General features: G+C 37.7%; 1 long non-coding RNA gene across 1 annotated transcript; it reads left to right on the forward strand.

Moving 5' to 3' along the window:
* Window positions 1–339: 339 nt before the first annotated feature.
* LOC114672830 (uncharacterized) lies at window positions 340–23,078 on the forward strand. Its single transcript, XR_003723348.2, has 2 exons — window positions 340–503; window positions 20,634–23,078. It is a non-coding gene; the product is annotated as an uncharacterized LOC114672830 (long non-coding RNA).
* The last annotated feature ends 1,580 nt before the right edge of the window (window positions 23,079–24,658 follow it).

Here is a 24,658-nt window from a genome sequence, read left to right on the forward strand (position 1 = left end):
CTATATGATATAACAAGTACCCGTAAACACTATTGGGATATCAGTGTGACTAAGCGAAACTAGAATTTTTTTCCCCAGTAATCAGTAAGGTGTACCAAGTTTTTAAGAACACAAAACATGAATCAAAATCTCCTTTGAAGTCTAATTCACAGTGTGAAAATGTTTAGGGTCAGATTTTCAAAATGTGACCCTACGGTGCACTGGAAGATATTCCCTGGTGAGGGTAAATGAGCAACAATGATAAAATGTGTACATGTAACTGCCTTCACTGAATTTCAGGCAGTGGGTATGGGGCTGCTTTCATTTTTAAAAGATAATTTGGCTTTTTTTTTTTTTCAGATCCACTTCTTTATTATATTTTTGGAGAACAAGAATCTTTGTCTGGAAATTCCACAAGTATGCCTTCTGCAAGATTAAAAGTGCCACAAAGAACAAAAATGAGCCCAGAACCAGATGCGTGCTAGAAGACATCAGACATGTTAAGTTTCATCTCCATTGACCTGGTAAGCCTGCTAGTATAAATATACTTTTACCTCTTTACATATTATCAGCAGTAGAAAGTACATGGCAGGTTTAGGAGAGCCAGGTAGAATATGGGTTTGAGTTCTGACTCCACCAGCTCAGCACCCTTGTGACCTGCATGTTAGTTAATGAGTGTTTAGAACGTGAACGTTTACATTTTATGCTTAGGACAAGTAGCTGAGGGGAGGAGGGGTCAGAACTACGGGAGCAACTCCCCTTTAGCACTTGCCATTAGAGCAGGGCCTTTGTAATAATTGGAAGTTAATAGGCCGATGTGGCTGTGGTGAAGCCCTGGTGCAATCCATGCTATTGGGGATGGGGAGACTGGGACCCACGTGGGAAATGGAAACATAACAACAAACGTGGAGCACTTCCAGTGTTCCACCTTACACACTCATCTGTGGCAGCAGGGCTATTAAGGTAGATACTATCTTCATCATCTTTATTTTACACATCTAGAAATCGAATCACTGCTAGGTAAAGTAATTTGCCTGAGATGGTGCAGCCATGGTGACAGAGCTGGGATTTGAACAGAGCCTGGCTTTAGCCTCCGTTTAATAAACTTCACACCAAATATTTCTCCCAGATCAGGAAGCCACAGCATGCTGCTTTTTTGGGCTTCCTCTGCAACAGGCTCTGGGGTACAGGTCCTGCTCTCTTATGAGTCCCAGACTGCTTTCTTATGGATGAAATGCGAATGCTGATGTCTGCTTTAAATTGTTAGTGGGACGAATGTCTGCAAAGAGTTGCTGCTCAGTGAAGGAGAAAAAACAAACAAACAAACAAACAAAAAAGCTTTCGAGCTACTTTGAGATACTTTAAGAGATATTAAAAAAAGTTAATAGTCTGAATAAATTCAGTAGCAAAACCCAGAAGTTTCCAAACCTAGAATTTCTTTGCTTAAACTTCATCTTTCTTGCCTTTATTCTCCTCAGTATAAATTGTCTTAAGTTTTTTTTCTGATTCTGGAGCACGCCAAGTCTCACTAATGCAGGCCTCCACAACAGCGATTTCAGTACTGACCAAGTGGTTAAGTTAAAAGCCAGTGCCCTTATACAAAGGCTGGGATGTAACAAAAGCCCATCCAGAGTTTTGCCTAGGCCTTTCCTGGGCCTTAAAGCATGACAAAATAATGAAGGAATCCTTAACAGGACCCAGTTAGGGTTAAACAAGTTTTATTGTGGATCTGAAGAAACTCCCCAGGCCTCCACAAAAGTTTATTGGGGGTCTGAAAGAACTCCCTAAACCTCTGTGATTTAGCAGGAGACAAGATAAGGACAATTACTCCAGCACCTGGGCCTATTCAGATTAAGTAAATTTACTGAGGCTCCAGAGGAAGGTCTTTAGGACTCAGACCTTAGTGGTAGCTTAAAAGAAGTTAATCACTTATGTCTTGAGATGAATGCACACTTACATGTAGACCTGTAGCTTAGAAGGTATATAAGCTCTGGAAAACTTGGTAATTTTGAGTTGGTCTGGTGATCATTTCCAAGCCTTCTCCCTGTTACAGGTTGCAGAAATAAAAACTCTCTTCCTCCCTAGTTTATCTGCATTTCATTATTGGGCCATGAGAAATAGCAGCCCGGCCCTCAGTTTGGTCTGGGAACAATTCCTAAAGTAAAATATTTTCATTGTAAAAAAAATCAGATAATCAGAAAAATATAAAGAAGTGGAAATTCCCTGTAATTCTACTGCTAAGAGAAAAAGGCTGTGAAAATTTCACTGTATATCCTTAGACTTTTCCCCATGCATTTATACATTTATAGGCACACACACACACACACACACACACACACGTAAAACTGGGAGAAAGTGGACAAATTGCCTTTTTTACTTAATATAATGTGGACATTTTCCCATGCCAATGAATATAGTTCTACGTCTTCTCATAAAAAATTAAATTTTTAATTTCTGTGAGTACATAGTAGGTGTATATATTTATGGGGTACATGAGATACTTTGATACAGGCATGCAATGTGTAATAATCACATCAAGGTACATGGGGTATCCATTACTTCAAGCATTTATCCTTTGTGTTACAAAAAAAATCAATTTTACTCTTAGTTGTTTTAAAATGTACAATTAAATAATGATTGACTATGGTCAGCCTGTTGTGCTATGAAATACTAGATCTTATTTATTCTTTCTATTTTTTTGTATCCATCAGCCATCCTCACTTCCCCTTCCTCCAACTCCCCCACTACCCTTTTCAGCCTCTGGAAACCATCATTATGCTATCTCCATGAGTTCAAATGTTTCCATTTTTAGCTCCCACACATATGTGAGAACATGGAAAGTTTGTCTTTCTGTGTGTGGCTTAGTTTGCTTAACATAATGACCTCTCGTCCCATCCATGTTGCTGAAAATGACAGGATCTCCTCCTTTTTATGGCTGAATAGTACTCCACGTGTACATGTAAAAAATTTTCTTTATCCATTTATCTGTTGATGGATAGTTAGGTTGCTTCCAAATCTTGGCTATTGTGAATAGCACTGTAATAAATATGGGAGTGCAGACATCTTTTCAACATACCGGTTGCCTTTGTTATGGGTATACACCTAGCAGTGGCACTGCTGGATCACATGATAGCTCTACTTTTAGTTTTCTTGAGGAAACTTCAAACTGTTCACCATTGTGGTTGTACTAATTTACATTCCCATTAACAGTGTACAAGGGTTCCCTTTTCTCCACATCCTTACCAGCATTTGTCATTGCCTGTCTTTTGGATAAAAGGCATTTTAACTAGGATGAAATGGTATCTCATTGTTGTTTTGATTTGCATTTCTCTGATGATCAATAATGTTGAGCACTTTTTCATATACCTGTCTGCCCTTTGCATATCTTTTTATTTTGAGAAATGTCTATTCAGATCTTTTGTCCATTTTTAAATTGGATTATTAGATTTTTTCATATAGAGTTGCTAGAGCTCCTTATATATTCTGGTTATTAATCCCTTATCAGATGGATAGTTTGCAAATATTTTCTCCTATTCTGTGGGTTGTCTCTTCACTTTGTTGATTGTTTCCTTTCCTGTGCAGAAGCTTTTTAATTTGATGTAATCCCATGTGACCATTTTTGCTTTGGTTGCCTATGCTTGTGGGGTATTGCTTAAGAAGTCTTTGCCCAGTCCAATGTCCTGGAGGGTTTCTCCAATATTTTCTTTTAGCAGTTTCACAGTTTGAGGTCTCAGGTTTAAGTTTTCAGTCAAGTTTGATTTGATTTTTTTATATAGCATGAGATAGGGATCTAGTTTCATTCTTCTGCATATGTATATCCAGTTTTCCCAGCACCATTTATAAAAGAGACTGTCCCCTCCCCAAAGCATGTTGTTGGCACCTTTGTTGATAATGAGTTCATTGCAGATATATGCATTTGTTTCTGGGTTCTCTATTCTGTTCCACTGGTCTATGTGTCTGCTTTTATGCCAGTGCTATGCTATTTTGGTTACCGTATCTCTGTTGTATATTTTAAAGTCAGGTAATGTGATTCCTCCAGTTTTGTTCTTTTTGCTTAGGATAGATAGCTTTGGCTATTCTGAGTCTTTTGTGTTTTCATATAAATTTTGGAATTGTTTTTTCTATTTTTGTGAAGAATGTCATTGGTATTTTGATAGAGTGCATTAAATCTGTAGATTGCTTTGAGTATTATGGATATTTAAAAAATATTGATTATTCCAATCCATGAATATAAAATATCTTTCCCTTTTTTTGTGTCCTCTTCAATTTCTTACATCAGTGTTTTATAGTTTTCACTGTAAAGATCCTTCACTTCTTTGGTTAATTCCTAGGTATTTAATTTTATTTGTGGTTATTATGAGTAGAATTACTCTTTAAATTTCTTTTTCCCCATTGTTCATTGCTGTCATATAGAAATGCTGCTGATTTTTGTATGTTGCCTTTGTATCCTGCAGCTTTAATTTGTTTAAGTTCTAACAGTTTTTTAGTGGAGTCTTTAGGTTTTTCCAAATGTAAGATCATATCATCTGCAAATAAGGATAATTTGTCTTCTTCCTTTTCAATTTGGATACCCTTTATTTCTTTTTCTTGTATCATTACTCTAGCAGGATTTTGAGTACGATATTGAATAGCAGTGGTGACAGTGGGCATCCTTGTCATGTTCCAGATCTTAGAGAAAAGGATTTCAGTTTTTTCCCATTAAATATGATACTAGCTGTTGGTTTCTCATATATGGTTTTTATTATGTTGAGGTATGTTACTTCTACACCCAGTTTTTTAAAATCATAAAGTGATGTTGAATTTTATCAAATGCTTTTTCAACATCAGTTGAAAGGATTATATGGTTTTTGTCCTTCATTCTGTTGACATAATGCATCACATCAATTGATTTACATATATTGAATCCTTCTTGCATCCCTGGGATGAATTCTACTTGATCATCATAAGTGATCATTTTAAGGTGTTGTGGAATTTGATTTGCTAGTATTTTGTTGAAGATTTTTGCATCAAAGTTCATCAGGGATATAGGCCTGTAGTTGTCTTTTTTTGATATGTGTTTGGTTTTGGTATCAGGGCAATACTGGCCTCTTAGAATGAATTTCGAAAGCATTAACTCTTCTTTAAATGTTTGGTAGAATTCAGCAGTGAAACCACTGAGGTCAGGGCTTTTCTTTACTGGGAGATTTTTTATTATGGCTTTGATCTTGTTACTTGTTATTGGTCTATTCAGGTTTTGGATTTTTTTTATGGTTCAGGCTTGGTAGGTTGTATGTGTCTAGGGATTTATCTACTTCTTCTAGCTTTTCCAATTTATTGGCATATAGTTGCTCACAGTAGCCTCTAATGATCCTTTGAATTTCTGTGGTATCAGTTGTAATGTCTCATTTTTCATCTCTGAATCTATTTATTTATTCTCTTTTTTTCTCAGACTGGCTAACGGTTTGCCAATTTTGTTTATCTTTTCAAAATACCAACTTTTTGTTTCACTGATCTTTTTTGTTGTTTTCTTCATTTCAATTTCATTTATTTCCACTCTGATATTTACTATTTCTTTTCTTCTACTAATTTTGAGTTTGGTTTGCTCTTGCTTTTCTAGTTCTTTAAGATGCCTTGTTAGGTTGTTTATTTGAGGTTTTTCTACTTTTTTGATGTAGGCACTTATAGCTATGAAATTCCCTCTTAGTGCAGCTTTCATTGCATCCCATATGTTTTGGCATGTAGTGTGTCCATTATCATTTGTTTCAAGAAATTTTTCAGTTTTTTTTTTCTTCATTGACCCACTGGTCATTCAGAAGCATATTGGTTAATTCCCACGTGTGGGTATGGTTTCCAAAATTCCTCATTATTGATTTTTAGTTATATTCCATTGTGGTCAGAGAAGACACTTACTATTATTTCTTGGAATGTTTTGAGACTTGTTTTGTGGCTCGACATATGGTCTGTCTTTGAGAATGATCCCTGTGTTGAGAAGATTGTGTATTCTGTAGCCATTGGAGGAAACATTCTGTAAATGTCCATTTAGTCTATTGGACAGATTAAGTCCAATGTTTCATAGTTGATTTTCTTTTTGAATCATCTGTCCAATGCTGCAAGTCTCCAGCTATTATTGTATTGGGGTCTCTCTCTCTCTTTAGCTCTAATAATATTTGTTTTATATATCTGTGTGCTCCAAGGTGCATATATAGTTACAATTGTTATATCATCTTACTGAATCGATCCTTCATCATTATATAGAGACCATGTCTCTTTTTATAGTTTTGTTTTGAAGTCTATTTTGTCTGATATAAGTATAGCTACTCCTGCTTTTGTTGGTTCTCATTGGTATGGAATATCTTTTTCCGTCCCTTTATTTTCAGTCTCTGTGTGTCTTTATAGGTGAAGTGTGTTTTTTTGTAGGCAACAGATTATTGCATCTCTTTTTAAAAATACATTCAGCCAGTCTATATCTTTTGATTGGAGAGTTTAGTTTATTTACATTTTATGTTATTATTGACAGGTAAGGACTTACTTCTGCCATTTTGTTATTTGTTTTCTTGTTTTGTGGTCTTTTCTTGCTTTTTTTTTTTTCTTCCTCTCTTCCTTTTAGTGAAGGTGATTTTCTGAGGTGGTGTGTTTTAATTTTCTGCTTTTTATTTTTAAGGTACTTGTTGTATGTCTTTTGATTTGAGGTTATCATGAGGGCTGCAAATAATATCTTATACCCGTTAGTTTAAGCTGATGACAAGTTAACACTGATTGCATAAACAAAGAAGCAAGCAAAGAGAGGACTAATAAAATCTCTATACTTTAACTCCATCTCCCTACTCTTTAACTTTTGTTGTTTCTATTTATATCTTAGCGTATTGTGTTATCTATGTTTTAAAAAGTTGTAGTTATTTGTGATCAGTTGATCTTTTAGTCTTCTACTCAGGATATGAGTAGTTTCCACATCATACACATCATAATTACAGTGTTATAATATTCTTTTTTTCTGTGTATTTTGAGTTTTTGTTTTGTTTTGTTTTAATATGGAGTCTCCCTCTGTCACTCAGGCAGGAGTACAGTGGCACCATCTCAGCTCACTGCAACCTCTACCTCCCTGGTTCAAGCAATTCTTCTGCCTCAGCCTTCCAAGTAGCTGGGATTACAGGCTGATTTTTGTATTTTTAGTAGAGATGGAGTTTCTCCACATTGCTCAGGCTGGTGTTGAACTCCTGACCTCAGGTGATCTGCCCGCCTCGGCCTGATCCCAAGTGCTGGGATTACAGGGGTGAGCCACCATGCCTGGCCTGTACTTTGAGTTTCATAACTTCAGATGATTTCTTATTGCTCATTAACATCTTTTCAGATTATTATTCTTTCATATTGAAGAACTCTCTTTAGTATTTCTTGACGGACAAGTCTGGTGTTGATAAAATCCCCCAGCTTTTGTTTGTCTGCGAAAGTCTTTATTTTGCTTTCATATTTGAAGCATATTTTATATAGATATACTATTCTAGGGCAAAAGTTTTTTTCTTTTAGCACTTCAAATATGTCATACCCTCTCACCTGGCCTGTAAGATTTCCACTGAAAAGTCTGCTGCCAGATGTATTGGAGCTCCTTTGTACATTATTTATTTCTCTTCTCTTGCTGCTTTTAGGGTCCTTTCTTTACCCTTGACCTTTGGGAATTTGATTATTAAATGCCTTGAGGTTATCTTTTTTTGGGTTAAATGTGCTTGGTGTTCTCTAACCTTCTTGTACTTGAATATTGATATATTTCTCTAGGCTTGGGAAATTCTCTGTCATTATCCCTTTGAATATCCTTTCTACACCTATTTCTTTCTCTACCTCCTCGTTAAGGCCGGTGACTCTCAGATTTGCCCTTTTGAGGCTATTTTCTAGATCTTGTAGACATGCTGCATTCTTTTAAATTCATTTTTTTCTTTTGTCTTTAACTATGTTTTCAAATAGCTTGTCTTCAGGCTCATTAGTTTTTTCTTCTGCTTGATCAATTCTGGTATTAAGAGATTCTGATGAATTCTTTAGTATGTCAATTGCATTTTTCGACTCCAGAATTTCTGCTTCATCCTTTTTAATTATTTCAATCTTTTTGTTAAATTTATCTGATATGATTCTGAGTTCCTTCTCTACTATCTTGGAAATTTCATTGAGTTTACTCAACACAGCTATTTTGAATTTTCTATCTGAAAAGTCTTTGTCTTTCTGGGATTAGCCCCTTGTGTCTTATTTAGTTCATTTGGTGAGGTGATGTTTTCCTGGATGGTTTTGATGCTTATGAATGTTCTTCAGTGTCTGGGCATTAAAGAGTTAGGTATTTATTGCAGTCCTGAGCAGGTATTTATTGCAGATTCCCAACTGTAAAGTTGGGAAAACTTTACAGGTATTCAAAGGGACTTGGGTGTTGTGATCTACATTTTTGGTTACTGCAGCCATATCTACATTTAGGGGGAACTTCAAGCCCAGTAATGCTGTGGCTCCCGCAGACTTGTAGAGGTAGTGACTTGGCGGTCTTGGATACGATCCAGAAGTTTTATCTGGATTGCCAGGGAGACACTCTTGCTCTCTTCTCTTACTTACTTCCAAATAAGTAGACTCTCTTTCTTTGGGCTGAGCTGCCTGGAGCTGGAGGGGTGGTACAAGCTCCCCTGTGGCCACCACCACTGGGACTGTGCTGGATCTGACCTGAAGCCAGCGGAGCACTGGATCTCACCCAAGGCTCACTGTAACCATCACCTGGCTACTGCTTATGTTTACTCAATGCCCTAGGGCTCTACAATCAGGTAGTGGTGAAGCCAGCCTGGCTTGTGTCTTTCTCTTCAGGGTGCTGAGCTTCCCCTGGCTCCAGGTGGGTCTAGAGATACTGTCTGGGAGTCAGAGTCTGGAGTTGGAAACCTTAGGAATCTACCTGCTGCTCTATTCTACTGCAGCTGAGCTGGCACCCGGGCCACAGGACAAAGACCTTCCCATTCTTCCGTACCCTTTCTACAAGCAGAAGAGTCTCTCCTCATGGTCACCATCACCAAAGGCCCATGGAGAGCACTGCCAGGCCACCAGTGATGTTCATGAAAGGACCAAGGGCTCTTTAGTGAATGCTTATAGTCCTGGCATTCACCCTTCAGGGTGGTGGGTTCCCCTCTGGCCTAGGGCTGGTTCAGAAGTGCTAACCAAGACCCAAGGCCTGGAATCAGGGTCCCCAAAAGCCCACTTGATGCTCTACCTCACTGTGGCTGAGCTGGTACCTAAGCTGCAAGACAAAGTCCCCTTGACTCTTCCCTTTGCTTTTCTTAAGCGGAAGGAGTCTGTCTCCACAGCCACCACATCTATGCATATGCTGAGTCACATGTGAAGCCAACACATCCCAGAGTCTCACCAAGGGCTCATGGTATACTACCTGTCTGCTGCTATTGATTATTCAGTACCCAAGGGCTCTTTAGTCAGCAGGTCATGGGTCTTGCCAGGACTAGGTCCTTCCTTTCCTGACAGTAGGTTCCCCTTCTGGCCCAGAGTGGGTCTAAAAATGTTGTCCAGGAGGTAGGGCCTAGAATGAGGACGTTATGACTCTACCTAGTGCCCTGTTCTACTGTGGCTGAGCTGGTATCCAAGTTGCAGGACAAAACCCCTCTCCTCTCCCCAAGTGGAATGAAAGAGTCATTTTCAGAGTTGCAAGCTATTCTGCCTGGGGTTGGTGGGAGAATTGGAACAAGCACTCCTTTGGCCACCCCGACTGGTGTCTCCCTAGGTCATGTGCTCCCCGAGTCCACGGGCTTTGAGCCCAGCACAGCACTCAGACTTGTCTAGGAGTTGCAGTCCTTGTGGCCTAGACTGCCCTTCAAGTTTTTTTTAGACCCGTAGAGCACTTTAGTCCATGGTGGCGAGGCTTACCAGAATTCAGGTTCTGACCACTAGGATGGATGATTCCCCTCTTGCTACGGCTTTTCTAAATGTTTCCTCCATGGGTGATGCCTGAGTTCTGCCCAGTATTGCTTTCCACTGTGACAGGGCAGCACTGAGCTCCAGTGCAAAGTCCCGCAATCACTGTATTCTCCCTCCCCTAGTTGCACAAATTCTCTTTCCATGCCATGTGGTCACTAACAGCAGATGGGGGAGGGGTGGCTTTGGCAAGTAAAGCCAAACTGCCCTCTTTCCTGCTGCTTTCGGTGATATGAAGTTAAAACCAAGCAGTATGATTGCTTATCTGATATTTGGTTCTTATGAATGTGCAATTTTGTGTAGGTAGTTAAAATTGGTATTCCTGTGAGAAAGACGATAGGTGGAGGCTTCTATTCAGCTATGTTGCTTTGTCTCTTCCTATGCCTTCATTTTTAATTATTCCACAGTGCTTTATTGTGTATGTCTCATAATTTCTTAGAAGTTCCACTATTGAATAGCACTTCCATTGTTTGATTTAAAGCTATTATAAACAAGCCTGAGACGATTAAAGGTAAATCTATGCACGCCTGCTTGATTATTTTCTTAGGATAAATTACTAGAAATGAAATTCTTTGATCAAAAAGTATTCTTGTTTTTAGGGATTTTAATATATTAATGGATTTTGTCAATTCTTTCCCCCACCCCAATGGTATTGCTCTTTCACTCTCATCACCCAGTAAAAGACTGCTCGTTTCCCCAAATATGTAGCAATGTTGGAATCTGTGACACTGAATATTCACTCAAATTTTCACCAATGTGTTAAGTAAAATTTAAAAAAAATAAAGAAAAATTATAAATTTGTATTTTATTGTTTTTATTTGCATTTCCTTGTTTACTATTAAAGTTGTGCATTTCTCAGTTGTGTTTACTAGTCATTTGTATGTTTTCCTTTGGGAAGTGACTATTTATGCCCATTTTCCATTTTCTTTCTAAAATTAATTAATTTAAAATTTTATTTTATTATAGTTTCAGTGGGTACATGTAGATGTTTGTTACATGGATGTATTATGTAACAGCAGAGTTGGGCTTCTAGTATACCCATTATGCAAATAGTGACCATTGTACCCAATAGGAAATTTTTTGACCCTTACCCTCCTCTCAGCCTCCCTCACTTTTGGAGTCCCCATTATGTACTGTTTCCATTTTTATGTTCATGTGTACCCATTGTTTAGCTCCCATTTGAGAGCATGTTGAATTTTACTTTCTGTTTCTGAGTTATTTCATGTAGGATAATGCCCTCCAGCTCCATGTTGCTGTAAAAACCATGATTTTTTTATGGCTGCATAGTATTCTATGTTGTATATACCACATTTTCTTTATCCAATCACTTATTGATGGACACTTAGGTTGAGTCAGTTACTTTGCTATTGTGACTAGTGCTTTGACAAACATATGAGTGCAATTGTGTTTTCTTTGTATAATAATTTATTTTCCTTTGGGTAGATACCCAGTACTGGGATTGCTGGGTTGAATGGTAGTCCTATTTTTTTTTTTTGAGACGGAGTCTTGCTCTGTCACCCAGGCTGGAGTGCAGTGGCTTAATCTCAGCTCACTGGAAGCTCCACCTCCTGGGTTCATGCTATTCTCCTGCCTCAGCCTCCCAAGTAGCTGGGACTACAGGCACGTGCTACCATGCCTGGCTAATTTTTTGTATTTTTAGTAGAGATGGGATTTCACTGTGTTAGCCGGAATGGTCTCGATCTCCTGACCTCGTGATCCGCCTGCCTTGGCCTCCCAAAGTGCTGGGATTACAAGAGCGAGCCACTGTGTCTGACCAGTTCTATTTTTAGTTCTTTGAGAAATGTCCATTCTGTTTTCCATAGAGATTGAACTAATTTACATTCCTACTAACAGCTTATAAGTATAGTCTTTTCTCTGCATTCACAGCAACATTTGTTGTTTTTTGATTTCATAGTAGTGGCCATTCTGACTGGTGTAAGATGATATCTCATTCTGGTTTGAATTTGCATTTTTCTGATGATTAGTGATGAACATTTTTTCATGTTTGTTGGCCACTTGTATGTCTTCTTTTGAGAAATGTCTATTCATGTCCTTTGCCCACTTTTTAATGGGGTTGTTTTTTTCTTGTTGTGTTGTTTGTGTTCCTTATAGATTCTAGATCTTAGTCCTTTGTCAGAGGCATAATTTGCAAATATTTTCTTCCATTCTGTAGGTTGCCTGTTTACTCTGTTGATTTTTTTTTTTTTTTTTTTGCTATGTAGAAACTTTCAAGTTTAATTAAGTCCCATTTATCTATTTTTGTTTTTCTTGCATTTTTGCTTTTGAAGCCTTATTCATAAATTTTTCATTTTCTTTTTGGTTATAAGTGCTTTTTATATGTTAAAAATATGAACTTTCTGTCATAAATGCTAAAACTATTTTTTCTATTTGTTATTTGTCTTTGATTTTATGTATGATTTTTCTAATTGTACAAATGTTTAGAATTTAATGTTTTTAAACATGTCAGTTTTTCCCTTAGATTCTGCATTTGATCTTAAGCTTATGAAGTTCTTTTCCACATTAAGAATATAAAAGCATTTACCTGTATTAATTTTACATTCGATGTTTAAATCTACCTTAAATTTATTTTGGTATAAGACTGATTTAGCCAGTCCTAACTTTTCTTCCATATTAGGCCATATTTTCTGATGCTTCAGAAATATTTAGGATTTTTAGTGGGAATAAAAAAAAAAACACAAGATGTTGTGCTTTTCAGGTAAATATGAAATATGAGCATCCATAGCTTATAAATCATGTTTTCCTGGTAGCATTGCTGAATTCCTGAACTGTCCATCCTGTTATTGTTAGCTTTGTCACCAAGGCTATGTTTCACTGTGGTCTGGAAACACTTTTCCCTTTGACCAAAGTCTTGAGATTGGCCTTGGGGACATCATGCTTCATATAACAATTAAATGGAAAAGTCCTTGGCACTGATGACACAACGAAGAGAGCAGAAAATCTTTCTTCTGAGTCCCATAGAAATGAAGCAAACAAACCACACTGAACACATGTTGAAAACCTTCTAGGGAGGGAAGCCAACAAGAGTATAGAGAGCGATGAAGGCTGTCTATGTGCTGTACTCCTGCACACACCTCATTAACTGTCACAGCTGCATGTTGGGTGGATCTCAGCTTTCTACATAGCCTGTATCAAGTTCAGGACGTCTGGAAATGTCACGCTTGGAAGGAGATCACACAAGCCCCTGCCTGATGCAATGGAGTGGTAACTTGTCAAGAAAATTCTCTCTTGTATCTAGCTGACTTATGCTCGTTGAAATTTGTTGAGTCCCCTTCAAATTTTGTTGGGTCTCTTGGAAACAGCTGGTAATGCGGCCCGCAAGATACTAGGCATTGCCCTCTAAGCTTCTCTTCTTTCACAAGTGAAGCCTCTTTTTATTTGGACAAAGTGACCTCATGATCTGAAGCAATTATCAAATTAACATGAGAGGGACAAACAGGATGTGGCATCAGATTTTCCAGACGTCCAGACAAAATCTTTTCTTTCTTTTCGAATCAGAGGATAATTAGAAACATAGAATGTGCCATATTTTTCCTTCTCTCTGTTTAAAATAGGATCTTGTGGATTAATTAAATTTATTATATATTCTGTTTGCAAAAGAATGTATATTTATCTCCACTTGGTATTCATTTATTAATTCCATTGATATTTATTAAACACATTATGTAAAAGGACTGAAACTGGTGTTTGAGTTTCTGCCAAGTACTGTGCTAGGTGCTTTTATAGATTATTTCCTCCTTTAATCTGTGTGAAAGAGATATTACACACACATAACATCTGAAGAAGCCAAGGCCCAGAGAGGTTAAGTGACTTACTCAAGGACTTTCAGCAGGCAAGTTTAGACCTGGGATTCAACTGTCTCTATCTTAGAGTGCATGGGCCATTTTTTTCTTGCTACTCTAGGGGTGATTCTTTTTGTTTTAAATTATCTTTTTACTTCTCTCGAAATTAACTGCCTTATTGTGAGAGAACATTGCTTATATGACATCTATTCTTTGAATTTGTGGAGGACTTCTTTGTTACCTTGTACATGGTATGTTTCTGTAAATATTCCATTTACTTGAAGAGATTGCATGTTTTCTGCTAGTGCAGAGTTATATATCCTTTAGATCAGGCATGTTAATTTGGTTTTTTAAATTTTCTGTGTCTTTAATAACCTTTGGTCTGCTGTATCTATCAGAGAGTGTTAAGATCACCATGATTATATATTTGCCAAATTCTTATTGACATTCTATTAGTTTTGCTATATATATATATGTATATATAAAACTATGAATTTGTATGCAACTAATAGCATAGCCTAATGTGTGTGTATGTGTGTGTACATGTATATATATGTATATGTATATATGTACATGTATAACTAATAGCATAGCCTAATTTGTGTGTGTGTGTATATATGTATGCACACATATATAAATGGAAAATACAAAAACTATGAATTTATATGCAACTAATAGCATAGTCTAATGCATGTGCGTGTGTGTGTATGTGTGTATGTATGTATGTATATGAATGTGTATGTGTGTATATACACACATAATACACACATATTAGGCTATGCTATTAGTTGCGTACAAATTCATAGTTTTTATATTTTCCTGGTAAATTGTTCTAGTCACTATTATGTAAGCTTCCTCTTTATCCCTCTCAATGCTTTTTCTCTTAACTTCTATTTATCTTATCCAAATATTGTTATATTAGCTTTATTTTGGCTAGATATTTTCTTGGAAAAAATATATATTCCCTCACCTAATTTTATGCTTTTCCATGTGATGTTTCAGGTATGCTTTTGGTAGCCAGCTCATATTTTTATTTTAAATGCTTTCAGATAAATGCTGTCTTTTAGTAGCAAGTTTAATTGCAAGCACTGCTAAGGCTGGTCTTATTTTTTGATACCTGTTTTTGTGCTCGTTTACATTCTTTTACTGTGTTCCTTTTTGCTCTTTCTCTGCCTTCAGATGGACTCATAAACTTTTCTATATTCCCTTTTCACTCCTCTGCTGGTTGGCAAGCTAAAAGATTACACTTCTTTTAGTGGTTACTCTTAACATTTTAACATACATATTTAACAAAATAGTTTTCTAACAATATGGCAAGTTATATAAAATTTCTATCCTTCTGCCAGAAGTGACATGAACCTCCTTGTGCTGGAAGAACTCAGTGACTGTCATTCTGTCTTGCCATTTTGTGGAGGATTCTGTTTTTTTTTTCTTTTGTATCATCTCCCTACTCGCCATCCATGGCTGCAGATCTACCCCTGTCTGCTCCCTGGCTGTCCATCGTTTTTCTCTCATTTTGCGCTCACCCTTCTTGCTCACTCCTTTGCCAGGGCTCTGGCTCTGCTTGTCAGTTTGCATTTTTCTTCTGTTTTTAGTCCACAGACATGTTTGTCTTGTGATAGAATCGGGCTGTGACTTCTTTTTACTTTAAAAAAAAGTCTATCATTGTTATGTGTTTGGAGGAGCAGAAATGTGTCAGATCAGAGCTCGCAGTAAGAGAGCTGTTCTGCCTGGAATTCTTGAGAATGATTTTTACAGTGTTCTCACTAGTTTGTAGGGGTCTCAAGAGAAGCCTCGTGATTGAAAAGTGCAGGTCTTTTGTTGTTGTTTGTTGATCTTATATTTGAATGACTCCCATTCTACAGTCCTTTATTTATTTGTTTGTTTGTTTATTTGTTTGTTTATTTATTTTCTGAGGCAGAGTTTTGCTCTTGTTGCCCAGGCTGAAGTGCAATGGCGCGATCTTGGCTCACTGCAACTTCCGCTTCCTGGGTTCAAGTGATTCTCCTGCCTCAGCCTCCTGAGTAGCTGGGAATTATAGGCGCCTGCCACCACACCTGGCTAATGTTTCGTATTTTTAGTAGAGATGGGGTTTCATCATGTTGACTGGTCTCTAACTCCTGACCCCAGGTGATCCACCCACCTCAGCCTACCAAAGTGCTGGGATTATAGGCGTGAGCTACTGCGTCTGGCCCAGTCCTTTATTTTTAACTATAACCAAAGGCTATTTACTATCAGGATAGTCCTTAGCACATAACACACCTTTGTCAAATTGTATGATACTAGGTGGCTGTAGCCACTGTAGCCCAGCAGCTAGCAAGTGGGGGGCAGATTGCACTTCAGTCCCTGCTTGCCTCTTTGGCAGGTGCACATAAACCAAATCCCCCATACAGTGGCTCTGTTTACCAGCAACCTTACTAAATGAATTACTAAGGTTAACTAATGATTGCTACTTACAAACTATAGTTGGCATGTTCTTAGTATTTCCCAATGACACTTTCAGAATTCTTTCCAAAACACTTCATTGTTGTTCATCAGTGCGGTTTTTCCTGTTCTTGTGAATGTACTATAGCCAGGATTTCCCTGGCACTTGGGCTCTGGTCAGAGAAGTTTGATATTTCTTGTACTGTGTGTTATAAGCAGCCTCCTTTAGGTGTGGGTGTTTCTCTAGATAGTAGAGGGGGCCACATCTTTTATCATAACTTTTATCCCTGCATGTTATATCTTAAGTGTAAATCTAGGTACAAGCATCAGAGCCTTAATATTTTAATGAAAACTAATATTAGCTATCAATAATCAAGAGAATTCCAGAACACTAATAGTTATTACCAGAGTTATGCTGACAAGTTATTACCAGAGTTGTACTGACAATAGTTATTACCAGAGTTGTGCTGGCAATCAATTATCTGAAAAGGCAAAACCTTGATTTCTGGTGTTTGTCAATTTCTGTAGTGTGAAAACTTCCACTGCAGCTTGATTTCAGGCCGTCTCTGCATTGATGTCACTGAACATGGAGTTGGGAAGACATACATACAATTGTCTTCAGCCTAGCCCTGGATCACAATGTATGGCTACCACATAAAATAGGACATTGATCCTTTTATTTCACGTTTCGTGATAATCTTGAAACTTGATTTTCAAAGTTCAAAGAATAACTAGTCCAAAAGAGTATCTAGTAGGCAAACAATGACCACAATCTTGAGGTCTGTCTGTAAATTATTATTATTATAATTATTATTTTGAGACAGGGTCTCACTCTATTTCCAGGCTGGAGTGCAGTGATGTGATAATGGCTCACTGCAATCTTCATCTCCCAGGTTCAGGTGATCCTCCCACCTCAGTCTCTTGGGCAGCTGGACTACAGGTGTGTGCCACCATGCCCAGACGATTTTTGTATTTTTGGTAGGGACAGAGTTTCACCATGTTGCCCAGGCTTATCTTGAACTCTTGGCCGCAAGTGATCTGCTTACCTTCGCCACCGGGAGTGCTGGGATTACAGGCATGAGCCACCATGTCTGGCCTGTATGTTATTTTATCTGCAGTCTATGAAGATGAATGGCTCCTACTCCACAGATGTTATTTTGCTCTTGTAGTCTAGGCTGGAGTCCAAGGGCACGATCTCGGCTCACTGCAAACTCTGCCTCCGGGTTCGAGTGAATCTCCTGCCTCAGCCCCCCGAGTAGCTGGGATTACAGGCACCCACCACCACATCTGGCTAATTTTTTTTTTTTTTTTTTTGTATTTTTAGTAGAGATGAGGTTTTACCATGTTGGCCAGGTAGGTCTCGAACTCGGCCTCATGTGATCCACCTGCCTTGGCCTTCCAAAGTGCTGGGATTACAGGCGTGAGCCACTGTGCCTGGCCCAGGGATGTTATTTTGAAAAGGATACCTTTTATTTAGAAAATAGTAAGTGGTTTTCTTAATAAAGATATCACTGTGGGCACTTACATATTTTCCATCTTTTCAATGTGCAATGTCCTTTTTCCACTGGAATTTTGCTTATCTTTGCTACCTCCAGCTGGTATTTGCCTTTCAAGAACTGTGGTGCCAACCAAGTATATCCCATTTTTATGCTTCATACCTTGGGTATCACATTCACTCTTGTAATTTGGAATAATACTTTGGACCTCCATGGTAGCTGTAATTTATCAGTGAATTTTTTCTGTAGTTATGAAGGAATGATACATTTTACTTTTTTTCTTTTCATTTGAGAGTGTCATGTTTTCTTGAACATTAAATTGACATTGTTGACAGTACTTTGTGTTATCTGGCAAAGCAATAACCTGGGAGCATGACCCAGCCTCTCATTGACTCCTTTGAGTTTTTTATTTCTAATAACAATTTGGAGAAAGAGAAATGTGAATTCTTTTCCATCTGCTTTCCTTTAGCATGCTATTCCTCTTTACTTGAAGGGGGTAGGTAACTGGTAGACATGCATTTTTACTGAACGTATTTGTGAACTCATCTTTTGTAATTTTATCTTGAAGATTCTAATAATCTGCCTCCACAGCTCCCTTTCTCCCCTACCTCCTTTTTAATAGGTTTCCACAGTGACTGCCCTGGGGGACTTAATTGTTTTCCTGTGTTGCAATGTTCCAGATTGAATTATGCTAAAAATATAAATAAGGAATTTGCCTTTAAGCAAAGGTAAACCAGTTCCCCAGTAGCAATGGTTTGTTTAAATTTCAGTGTTGACAGATGACAAATATTTTCAGTGATCCCAAATACCACACTTCATAGAATTGTATGAAGAATCAGAATCTAACTCAATATTTTTCCAAATGGTGGTCTTCAAAATGTTCATCTAGGGACTTCAATAGCTGCAGGAAGAAAAATTCGCTCCGTGATCGAATATATTTGAGAAATGCAGCGTACTCTATTTTCTTTTGAAAAGGTATAACACTTGTTTACCCATTAAAGTCAGTAGTCCAGTAGTTTTAAAAAAACTGACAAATCCTCTCCTCTCTCTCTCTCTCTCACCCACACACACATGCACACACACACACCTACACACACACAACTTATTTGACCCAGTGTTTACCAAATATTTGAGAAATTTTTCTTCACACCATATCCATAAATATCATTTGAAAGAGTGTTCTGTGTAATACCAGTTTGGGAAATTTGCTGTAAACTCACTGACTCGTGATGACCATATGTGGACTCTTGTAGGTTTCATTGTTGTACTCATGATGGGAATGTGCAGCATTTTAACACTATTTAAGCAGCAGACTCTAAAACTCATTCTAAGAGCAAATAAAATTATTCTTGGATTCATCCATGTACATAAATATGATTGTGTTTCCTGAAAGAAAAGTTGTTGAGGGCCATTTTACTTCTTGTTAACATGTCACACATATGTCAGAGGAGAAAGTTTGGCATATAGATCTATCTTTTAATCAGTAAGAATTGTGTGGCACTAAGTCAGGAAAGTCTTATCCTTTTTTTTTTTTTTTTTTTTTTTTTGAGATGAAGTCTCACCCTGTCACCCAGGCTGGAGTGCAGTGGTGCGATCTTGGCTCACTGATCTCGGCTGACTGCAACCTCCGCCTCCCGGGTTCAGGTGATTCTCCTGCCTCAGCCTCCCGAGTAGGTAGGATTACAGGTGCATGCCTCCAGGCCCAGCTAATTTTTGTATTTTTAGTAGAGATGAGGTTTCACCATGTTGGCCAGGCTGGTCTCGAACTCTTGACCTCTTGATCCACCCGCCTGGGCCTCCCAAAGTGCTGGGATTACAGGTGTGAGCCACCGCACCTGGCGAAAGTCTTATTCTCATTATTGCATATTGTTGGTTATCAATGAAGTTGTGAGTATTGCAGATCTATATGTGCAACTATGCAGTGTTTTAGAGAAGACTTGGTGGAGCAACTATAGCTTGTGAATACACTATACAGAAGACTGGAAATGTCTTATTAAAGGGATGAAATTCCTTGGGAGCTAAAGCATCTTTCATGACCCTTATCTGATAAAAAATAAATCAAAGATTACAGTTTGTGTAATAGAGAAAGCCAGAAATATCACTTAAACTAATTTAATCATTTTAATGCCAAAGCAAAAGATAGTCTTTCAAAAAATTTTTGATAATAACAGAAAAGTAGACAAAAAATAAAATTCACCCACAGTGACATCACCTAAATAGAAACATTGCTAATACTTTAGCGGTAGTTCCTTTTAGCCCTTTTTTGTGCATTAGATTTTGTTTGTTTGTTTGTTTTGCTCTGCTTTTTTTTTTTTTTTTTTTTTTTTGAGACGGAGTCTCGCTCTGTCGCCCAGGCTGGAGTGCAGTGGCCGAATCTCAGCTCACTGCAAGCTCCACCTCCTGGGTTCATGCCATTCTCCTGCCTCAGCCTCCCGAGTAGCTGGGACTACAGGCGCCCACCACCTCGCCTGGCTAGTTTTTTGTATTTTTTAGTAGAGACGGGGTTTCACCGTGTTAGCCAGGATGGTCTCGATCTCCTGACCTCGTGATCCGCCCGTCTCGGCCTCCCAAAGTGCTGGGATTACAGGCTTGAGCCACCGCGCCCGGCCTGCTTTGCTTTGTTTTTAAACAGAATACAGAGACATATTTACTGTGAAAGTAATAGATCTGCAACTTCAGTTCCCCTCACTTGCGAAAAAGGGCTCTTAAGGCTCAGGAGAGACACTAGCAATAGGTTATCATGGTCACGTGTTTTTGTAAACTTTGCAGAAGTAAGGTCAGTTAACTGAAATTATTAAGACTGCTCTCTTTCTCCACTCAGACTTCCATCCATCATGCTTCTTCTCACATCAGGTGGTAACGAAGTGGCAGCAGGCATTCTGGGGATCTGTCTAAAAGAAGATGAGTTGTGGATGCATTTCGATAGGTTTTGTTTAAATGGTTCACAGTCGCTTCCGCGGAAATGATGTCCAAGAAGACTTCTTTCTGCTGACCTGGCTGGTGTTCTGACTTGATGTTGCAGGGCCCGAAGTTGTATTGCAGTATGCACACGTCCTTTGATGCCTGGCACAGAGAAATGTGAGTAGCAGAGAAAAAACAAGATTTGATGTTTTTGGAACCAAAAGTTAATATGGGGGAAAGTCTTCCAATCAGCCGACATGAACAATGGTAAGTGCATGATTTAATTCTTATTGATGCCTAGTCAAACCACCAGAGAACTGCAGAGAATTGTAATTCACCAGAATTATAATGACACTGAATATGTAATTCAAAATTCTGTCATTTTCACTGGAAAATTATATCACTAGAATTTTCCACGTGAAAATGGCCTTTGTAAATCTTTTATATGCTGTCATAATATTCAATGTAGCTTAAGTCAGCGCAGAGTTTTGTGTTGGTATCCTACTCTGTGTGATGAACTGTACTCCACAACATAATTCTGTTCTGGACCAACTCTAACACAAGTTTTCCTCTCTTGGTGCACTTTCTCTGGCTCTGCTTCTGTCTCTCAAGTTCAGTGATTCCCTTTTCCTAGAATACCTTTCCTTTCTGTTTCTGCCTGGTAAATTACTCTCTGTCTTTTTAGATCTGGCTCATATCTCATCCTTTTTATCCACAAGGCTTGACTCCATGAATAATTAGTGTTCCCATAACACGCATCTGTGATTGCCTCGTAGTGCATGATGGTTTTAATTTATCCATTAGGTTATTATTTCTACATTGTCATTATTGTTGATATTTATATTGTGTAATGTAACAATAATTTTCACATATATTTACACTTACTTTTACATTTATATTGATTTAGTAGTCACTGCCATACTTTATAATGATGTTCTTTATTATTTTCTTGGATGGCCATACCATAATTCTGTTTCCTAGAAAGGCTTGTGAAACTGTGTTGTATCAAATAGTTCTCCTGGGACTTGAAAATTAATCATCATTTGAATTAATCAACAATTAAATTTATTTAAATTAATCATTAATTCATTAGTTACTTAAACTACTGTTAGGGGAGACTTCTATTTTATCTTTGAATTTTTCTGTTTGACTTTTTTTATCTTCCTCAGGATACAGCGAGTGCTCTTCTTTAGCTGTCTTCCATAATTAACATTTATCCTTTGTTAATTAACAAAACTAGTTCTTTTTCTTTCAATATGCTCAATTTTCTTAAGCTTTCTTCTATATGTTCTTGACGTTTTCTTTTAGTAATTTCTGTGTCTAATGTGACCATCACATTGTTATGTTTTATATTCTCTATCACTTCATCTCCTTTATTAAAAAAAGGTCATTTCCCCCTGAGTTTTTATGTTTTTTCTTTCTGCTCTCCTTTTTTTTCTCCCCAGAGAGGTTATGTTTCATTTAATTTCTTTGATTTTCATTAAGATGTCTGATTATAATCTGAAACTGATTTTACCATAATTTTCTGATGTATATTCTTTCTTCACCTTGTTTCATTATGTTACTTTTCTCTCTGTTTCTTGAGGTATGTTTACATTAATTCCATGATTTCAACCTTCATTGAATGCTGGAAGTTTTCCTGTACCAGCTGTTTGTAGAAAAAAAATACAGGGAGAAGCTGAGATGAGCTGGGATATTAGGAGAATTTGCTAAATGGCCTCTGAATACCTTGTCACAGCACCCTGCTGAGTTGGTATGATTCTGTTCCCTAGTTAGGAAAAATAATTCTGGCTCTTCGGTCACAGATATTGGTTGACAATTTACATTTTATTCACCTTCACTTATCCAAGGGCGCAGCTCTGCATGTCATCCAGGTTTATTGTAAATCCAGCCTCAGTCACACCCTGTTTCTTGCAAAATTAACCGCTCTCCCTGTCTGTGGGAAGCTCCCTGTACTTGCCCACACATCCTGACCTTTTTCTGCCAATTAAAGCACTTCAGTTTACCCCTCCAGTCGGCCATCTAGTCTGGAGAAGTCCAGGTTAGCTCAAGGTTTGCAGAGCTCAAGTTTCTCTTTCTGAATCCTCCCTTCCCTGTGCACTATTTCCAGTGCAGTCAGCAGCCCTTCTTTATAGACTGTGTTTTCCTTGTTAGTTTAAAGGAGAAGAGGGAATAGATGTATGTTGTCAGTACTATCTTAAATAAGAAATTAACATAATACATTGTTGATCAAATTAGTCGAGTTTGCCCACCACCAGTCAACATTATTACATAAGTTAACTGATGACAGTACTTAAATAACCAGATGTACTCTTTTTTTTTTTCTTACCACTTTAAAGTTTGGATTTTTTTTTTCTCTTCTAATTAAATCCAACAGGTCACAACCTAATATTAGAATTGATCAGCAAAGCTAATGCTTTATGGTGTATTTAATGCCTGCATCCGAAGAGCCTGCATCTTACCAATTCCCTTGCTTTTTTCAGGAAAATTTTTGTTTTTATTCCAAAGATTAAATGTAAATATTAATTTTTTTTCTTGGATTTACCTACGCAGAAATAAATTGTTAGAGTAAGACCTGAGTTCTGTCTAAATAATAGAAACTAATTGATATGGGGCTTTGATGCTACCTATAGGTCTATTTAAACCATTGACCTGAAAATAAGTGACTCTAAATGTTTATTTCTTCACCAATCATCTGAACCATCCAGGCTCTAGAGAATTAAATCATCTAAAAGTGACACATTTTATAACAGCTAGTGGGATTTTTATTGACACCCTCACATGATCAATTCATGGTTGTCACCTTGCTTAAGTTGATCAACCTACTGTGTACGTGCAATGTTGTAATTACCTTTCCTTTTGACAAGGATGCATTAAGTGTGGCTGTAATATGGGAACTCCTTTCAGCTTTCATTAACTCAATATAAATCCAAAGCTTGCAGATTCAGCAGGGCTGTCTATAGTGGCTTAATTGGAATTGCTGGACAAGAACATTGATTCTGCTTCACTCAGGTAAAGATGAAAGTAACTGCAACAATGGATATTGCATTTGAAGGTCATTGAGTTGTAGTCAGGCAAGGGGAGCAGATATTAAAACCTACACACACAAAATAATGGGATTTTTTATTTAGCGTCTCGCAAGTCTTGAGTAACATAGTATTAATTGACCTTGAAATTTCATTCTTTTGTGACTCATTGCATTTGCTTTTGCGTTTCAGATTAATATAGAGTATTTTAAAGAAAGAGTAATACAGCCAATTTTAATCTCTGGGAAGTTTATGCCTCACATAATTTATTTGTAGACTTTATGATAATATGTGAATTGAAGACCTCTGTTAGTTTGGGATGAATCTGATATAAGGACTAAAACCACTTCTTCATTAGCCTTTTTCTGATCTCAAATTTACACCTAAGAGATTTTTCACTCCAAAGTCTTCATTTCCAAGCACAAACTGCTGGGTGCTGTGCCTTTCTGAGGTCTCCTCCCCAGCTCCACCTCTAGCAGTGCTCATCATGCAATGAATTCCTGTCTGACCATCGCATTCCTATCTTTTGCAAAGTTCACATAGACCCATTTGAGCACACTTCTAGTGGCATACCAAGTTTAAGTGCCAAAGTTGTGTTTTAGTTCTTTCATCCAGAAAGAAAACATCAGCTGTTTCAAATTTTAGAGTCCAGCTTGGACAACAAGAGAATTGTCATGTCGTTGATTGTGTAGTAAGACACAGTGAGTGTCTAGCATTGTAAAATCAGTCTATAAATGAGAAGATGAAGACCAAAAGCATCGGATTACAAACATCTCACCAAAGCCCATTAGCAGGCAGAGAGCTCTCTGTGGAGCTGGAAAATGAGACTTTTCCCTCCTTTCTGCCTCATACATTAATGCTGATCTCAGGAGCTCATTTTTGCACCCTTTGTGGCAGAAAACCATATAATCAAAGGGTTCCCATTGCTAAATCATTTGAAAAGACAAGTAGAAATTAGCTTTAGCTAATTTAACTAGCCTTTGCCCCTCCTCCTGACCCTGAGGGTGACACATACATTTTATCATTCGTCCTCTGGGGACTGGCTTATGCTTGCTCCCTTTCCTTTAGCAGTGATTTTAAGCAACCAAGTTCTCATTACGATTCTCAAATTTAAAATTAA

Source organism: Macaca mulatta, chromosome 15, assembly GCF_049350105.2.
Source record: "Macaca mulatta isolate MMU2019108-1 chromosome 15, T2T-MMU8v2.0, whole genome shotgun sequence".
In the NCBI taxonomy this organism is placed as follows: domain Eukaryota; kingdom Metazoa; phylum Chordata; class Mammalia; order Primates; family Cercopithecidae; genus Macaca; species Macaca mulatta.